At 42.0% G+C, this 7031-nt stretch overlaps 1 long non-coding RNA gene across 1 annotated transcript; it reads left to right on the top strand.

Annotated features, from left to right (window-relative positions):
* The first annotated feature begins 4334 nt into the window (after window positions 1-4334).
* Window positions 4335-6674, top strand: LOC310782035. The gene is made up of 3 exons (XR_014553010.1): window positions 4335-4506; window positions 5331-5442; window positions 6106-6674. It is a non-coding gene; the product is annotated as an uncharacterized lncRNA (long non-coding RNA).
* The last annotated feature ends 357 nt before the right edge of the window (window positions 6675-7031 follow it).

The following is a 7031-nucleotide window of genomic DNA, read 5'->3' as shown; positions in this document are numbered from 1 at the left end:
GGCGTTAATACACTAATAATTAATTTCAATGTCCGCTATCAAGAGCAATTCAGTTGGTTCATGAAATCGCTGGGCTGCGTGCCCAGCGATTTGTGGTGTGGGAGATTCCAGCTGTCAAAAGAAGAAAAAAGACTTGCTCCTGGCCAATCCCGGCGCTTGACTGCTGCGTAGGCGGACACAGGGCGTGGTTTTTGCGGAACCTATGTGCGATTCGAAATAACGCGGGGCCCAGGGGGGCTGTCCCCCCCCGTTGAGAAAATTTTGTCCATTTTAAAGAAAAATGCTTCAATCTGGTGCACTTTGAGAGCAAAATTAAGAGGCTAGATCTATAAAGAACTAACAGACATCATGTTAGATTAATACCCTCTTTACTGTGCTGTTGCTTTAAAATGATACAAAAAATAAATGTCTCCCAATATAATATACTTTATATTCTGCATACAGGTCACATGGCAGAATACTGCTCAATTAAATACAATGCCCCATCTACACAAACATCACTTACAGGGGAGTTACTTACCCATTCACTTCAATAGAACTGTCCCCAAAGTCTAGCCCCATTGCAAAATGTGAACGTTGTGGTGAGTTATGTCTCTTCCTTCTATAGCACACAGAGAGGAAGCAAATTGTTGCATTTCTGATCAACTGTCATATATCATGTTATTTATGAGGGCTTTAAAACATCAATGACAAATTAATAGATCTGGGGGCGGGGCTATTAAAAAAAATACTGTGAAAATACCGAGGTCATGACCTCGGTGTCCTCTATGGTAGCTACGGGCCTGAACCCGGCTCGTAGGCTACAACCAAAGGAGGGAGTCAAAGTTATAGCAATTATTTCATTTATTATTAGTTTATTTCACAACAATCAACAGTAACACTGCAAGTGAGCCAGAGTTAGCCTGGATGGCTAGTTTCCATCTGCTGTCCCTGCATGGCCAGATGTTGCAAAGGCAGTGGTGGCCCAACGGTTAGCGAAGCGAGCTTGTGACAAAAGAAAAAAATAAAAAAAATAAAAAAGAAATTTAAATGTTTAATTAAAAATAACAAGGCCCATATGACATATACAACACATCCTAAACTTACATCCCCGACATTAGTTGGTATCGTGTATGACAGCAACAAATACCTGAGCATACATAATCTAACACACAATAATAGTTTGTAACATCGACATTATAAAGGAGATAAAAAAACAATCCGTTCATAAGCAATGAGCAACTGACTAGTAGACCAGCACACGCAACAGAGTAGCACATGCCGGCATTAGAAACAAACCAAAACAAACGAGCACCAAACAAAACAGCAGAGAGCAGAGATATCAGAGGGTTGAAAAGCAGTTGCATGACTCAGTAAGAGTGTCCACAATCAAGCGTTTAAAGGCTGATTTGGTGAGATTAACTAGTTTAAGTGCTTTTTGTAGATTGTTCCAGTCGCTGGCAGCGGCGGCACGGAAAGCCAACAGACCGAGAGCAGTATTAGTTTTGGGAGCTTTCAACAGAAAAAGGTGCGCAGAGTGGGTGTTGTAGATAGCAGAGGCTTTTTGCAGCAAGTGACAGAGGTAGGGGGGGGAGACAGACCAAGGAGGGTTTTGTAAATGAACATGAACCAGTGAATAGAACGACGCATGTGCAGAGAAGGCCAGTTGACAGAAGAATATAAAGTGCAGTGGTGTGTACTGAAGGGAGCATTTGTAGCAAAGCGGATAGCAGAGTGATAAAGAACGTCGAGCTTCTGAAGTAAGCCCTTGCACTCCAACCTGACATCACCATAATCAAACATGGGCAGAATGGTCATTCGGACAAGGGTTAATTTCGCAGAGAGAGTGAAAGAGGGGCACATTCTAAACAGACAACCAATTTTAGATTTGACCTTTGACTGTAGCTTGCTGATGTGATGTGAAAACGACAGAGAGCTATCAAGCCAGATACCCATGGTACTTGTACACATTGACTTGCTGGAGGATAGTCCCGTCAAGGGTGGGAGAGGGCAGAGAGCCTTTTCTACCAAACCACATAACCTTGGTCTTGGAAGTGTTAAGCAAAAGGTTAAGGGAGGAGAAAGCATTTTGAATTTTAAGGACATTTTTGCTCGAGTGAGCGAACTACTGCGTCTGGGGAGGGACCAATGGCGTAGAGAACTGTATCGTCGGCGTAAAGGTGAATGGATGAGTCTACAGCAGTGGCGATATCATTGATATAAATTGAGAATAACGTAGTGGGTGGGGGGGGGGGGGGTGGGGGGGGGGGGCAATATAGCATAGAAATATTGCTTGCTGGATAAGGGTGTGTGTTATCTGTGTCGGTAATGGGCCAGGATGAGGGAATCAGCTAGACTCAGAGAGAAGAAGGTGGTAAACATTTTCCATGTTGACAGACAGGCAGGCTGTACTAGCAGGGAAACATGCATGTAGCTACCTTAGAGAATAGTTGGCTATTGGTTGTAAAAGGCAAAGCATCAATGATTTCAGGGAGCAACAAGCCCATAAGAAATCAACAAAAGGACATAATTTCCTTCGTGTCATCCTTCGTGTCATCTACAAATCTGTCAGTCAAATGGATAATTCTTTATGTATTGTATTTTTTACATTTATTTTACGTATTCATTTACCATATCCATTTGGAGATTCTCATTAAATGCATGTAACTGCAAGTGTCATATCTGTGAAACGTTAAACAGGCCAGCCAAGGGGGACGTTTTGTCGTAGCGTCGGTAGCCACAGCGTCAACTGTGTGCTATATTCCACTTCCCCCATACACATTTGTCACCACTCTCTACAAATTGCCACAACAATATTAATTTAATTTAGGCCTTTCTGACTTAATGTGCTGCTGAAGGATGAAGATGATCAATGTCCAAAGAGCTCAACAGCTAAAAACAGTCTAATGTCCATTTGGGTGAGATGAAAATGGAAAAATGTGCACCTTAGAGCGACGTTTTGGTTCTAAAAGTTATAAATGACATGAAAGTATATGCCTACATTCTATGATACATAAGGTAAGACAGAACTTTCTTCATCATTTTGTATATTAGAGTAATAGAACATCTTATTTCTACATTGGAGGTTCATAGCGATTATAAAAAGTGTGTGTGTGTACAGCAAAGCAGCTAATCTCACACCTGCAGGTGTGAAATGTAGCGTTGCTATAATACACCACAGCTTAATTTGGTTAGGTCACGTGTCTCGCAGTGGCAGCCGTAGATGCTGCTGGAATTAGCTTGCTGACGTCAACAGTGGGGTCTGACTACGTGAGACTAGATCACGTGTGGTCCCAACTCCAATTATCCTGAATGTTGCTGCGTTGTGACCCTACCCCTCTCAAAACACATGTAGGTTTCCCGGGTTTAGTAGTGTTACAACCCGGCTCGTAGGCTACAACAAAAGGAGGGAGTCGAAGTTATAGCAATTATTTCATTTTTATTTCATTTATTATTAGTTTATTTCACAGGGACACTGTTCACCAATCAACAGTAACACTGCAAGTGAGCCAGAGTTAGAGCCTGGACGGCTAGTTTCCATTGCTGTCCCCTGGCATGGCTAGATGTTGCAAAGGCAGTGGTAGCCCAACGGTTAGCGAAGCGAGCTTATAACCGGAAAGTCGTCGGTTCAATCCCGGACTAAACAGCGCAAAAACACATAGAAACCAAAGGAACAGAATGAAATGGTGCACACAGGTGAGGCTGGAGGAGAGTGCTGTAATCAGACATTTTGTAACTTACTACTTTGATGACATGATTGAACACTGAAAATTGATCACAGCTTCAAGGAAAAAGGAGATACTGATGCAATTCAAACCATGTCCTTTAGAACCACATGAAGCTGCAAGAGAAGCTCAAACACACACACACACACACACACACACACACACACACACACACACACACACACACACACACACACACACACACAGGATGATAATAGTGTTTCTTTGTCACAGAACCTGCAACACCCCCCCAGCCCCCCCCCCCCCCCCCCCCCCCCCCCCCCCCCCACCGCCACCCACACCGCCGCCCCTTCGACCGTTTCTCTCTATTTCATTTTTAGATCAGTGTTGACCACAGTGTGTTTGCAAGTTAACTGTAGCTTCTGGGTTTATGGGTTTGGTCCTTATTTTGTCATGAAACAGTCCTCGCAAGTTTTACACTACACACTATTAGAAGGGTACATGGGTGTGCGCGCACACACACACACACACACACGCACGCACACGCACGCACGCACGCACGCACACACACACACACACACACACACACACACACACACACACACACACACAACACACGATTGGTGACAATGGTGTTTTTGCTTATCGACTTACAGGAGGATGTTAGGATATGAGGCAGGATAATAAAAAGGCAGGGGAGAGAAAGACAGACTGACAGATAGAGCGAGACAGAGACAGACAGTTATGACAATGATGATGAAGATGATGATGAAGAACCAGGTCCTTCTGGTGGTCTGCAGCATCCTGCTTTTCTCAATCCTGGCTGCATCTCAGCATCAGGGTAAGTTTACCACCTTGTCTCTAAATGTCATGATGTTTATGTCTAGAAACAGCCAAACCTGCTTGCTGGTTGAATATGACATATTGGCAAATGGCAATAGACTTGATGCTATAGAATACATGCACTGTATTGTGGGGAATCTTTGCACAGCTTTCAATTTTAATTGTTAGCTGTGGTAAACTGATTTTTTTGTTTTTCTGTTCTTGCTGTTCTTACTTATTAATGCAGAAGCAAAAATGTTGATTCATCCCATAATCAAACCAAACCAAACCACAGCAAGCTTCAGCAGTCAGTGATGATCTAAAGCAGGGATACTCAACTTGCTTTACCCGGGGGCCGCTTTAGCAAAATGACAGGAGGCCAGGGGCCAGTTCATAAACAAACATTAAGAATCTATTTATTTCTGTAGTGGATTGTAGGTTTTTGGGTTGTCAGTCGGAGTTTAGTCTGACAATTTTGTGCACACAGGATAGTTAGGTTAAGTAAAGTTAGTGAAGTACATATAAGTGCCTTGTTGGTGAGTAGGCAATATTTGACAATTTAGCTGGAGCTCAGTCAAACTTTATTTGACATTAGTTTTCATTGTGAATTAGAAAATGGTCGGGCGGCCACTCTGCACCCTATCGCGGGCCGCATCTGGCCCCCGGGCCGCAAGTTGAGTATCACTGGTATAAAGCTTATATACACTATACTGCTTTGTAAATGTAGCAGCATACATGTATAAATTATAGTATAAACAAGAGAAGCGAAGAGAAGTATAGAAAGGGGAAGAAGAGCAAAATAATGGTGTCTGTGTTCATGTTGTTTCTCTGTCTGTTTCCCAGACGGCGGTGGTCCAGGTGAATGCTGTTTCGTATTTATCTCGAAACACCTGCGGAAGGGCAAGGTAATGGACTACCATTACACAGAGAGTCAGTGTGCCAAGAAGGGTGTAGTGTGAGTGTTGCATCTCCTGTTACTGACCTTTAACCTTACAAACTTTGCTACTCCTGAACAAGCGTAGGAGTTAATGCAGTTATCATAACCACCGGGCCGGCTGTGGCTCAGGAGGTCGAGCGGGTCGTCCATTAGAAGGTTGGTGGTTTGATCCCCGGCTACTCCAGTCCGCATGTTGAAGTGTCCTTGGGCATGACACCAAACCCTAAATTGCCCCAAAACCCCAAAAGCGCTATATAAATGCAGTCCATTTACCATAACCAGGCTTTAGACCACATTTTAATTTATCTGTCATTATAGACATACTATACAGCTCAAATCAAGTTTCAGAATTAGCTGATAAAATGTAATATGTGCATGATGATGTTATAGACAAAGTTGACAAAGTTGTTTTTTCTGAGTTTTGAATCACCATAATGGCAACTTTGCAGTGATACATAATCATCAATAAAATGTGTTTACTGAAACATTTAAGATAACTTGTCAATCAAAAAATAATAATCGAGAGAAAATCTCCAATTTATAAAGAAAAAAAATCAACTGAATTATTGCCTGATTGATTACCTGGTTGGTTTGATGACTGTAAATGCAAGGCAAAATGCAACAACAGAATGATCTCTCTCTCTCTCTCTCTCTCTCTCTCTCTCTCTCTCTCTGTTATAGCTTTCAGATGAGGAAGAGGGATAAGGATGGTAACCATATTGAGCTCTGTGCTGACCCAATTCACGACTGGGTAAAGGACCTCATCAACGTTGTGGATTCCAGACCATAGGCCCAAACTGCTAAAGTGGACGGTTCTGGGTCCCACTGAGTACCTGTAACCCCAGCAAGCAATCATATTGGTCCAAATGATGTTTTAACCACACCATATAAAGCAAAATCCCCCCCAAAAAATGAGTAGTAACCCATGAGTTAAATTACCATCTTCATAGCTTTTCCATTTTTCTTTCCTTTTTCTCATTTGAATTAGTTTAAAACGGCAAAATAATTTCTCAGATAAACTCTGTTTTAATGTGATGTCATGTGATGTATTGAATGTAAAGTTTTCAGTGCTAATGCCCATCACCAACGAGTCTTGACTCCTGAAGAATCGCCCACGGGGGAAGGGGGATTCTCTATCCTAGCTCATACAGAAGCCCTCCTCTCGTCTCAAGAGGAGCGCCATCTTACAATGGAGTCATACGCCAAAGTACTTGCCATGCGTGCCATTTGCTAAATAAAATATCTTGTTAAACATATTGACCGGTCTCTCATGATTGAAATGTCTCTGCCACCTGCTTCAAAAGTTTGAAAACTATAGAGACTGTATGATCTGGCAATATAAACCATTGGATCAGCTTGAAATGTTTTTAAAACTATGAGTAACACAACAAGGTTATTCTAAAAGCATTGATATATAATAATAATGTTGGGAGAAAATGTTAGAAAGCATTGTGAAATCTGCTATAATTGAAATTGAAAATGTTGTTACAGTAGGCTCTGGTATTGACATTTTACTGAAGATGTTTTCTACATTGATAAGAAACAAACTGTTAGTTGCTCATATGGTTTATTGTTAACATGATACATAGGAAGCGACATTGTATAGG

This window comes from Poromitra crassiceps, assembly GCF_964638095.1.
Source record: "Poromitra crassiceps genome assembly, chromosome: 9".
In the NCBI taxonomy this organism is placed as follows: domain Eukaryota; kingdom Metazoa; phylum Chordata; class Actinopteri; order Beryciformes; family Melamphaidae; genus Poromitra; species Poromitra crassiceps.
Note: the sequence above shows the minus strand (reverse complement) of the source record. Positions and strands in the feature narration are given on the sequence as shown.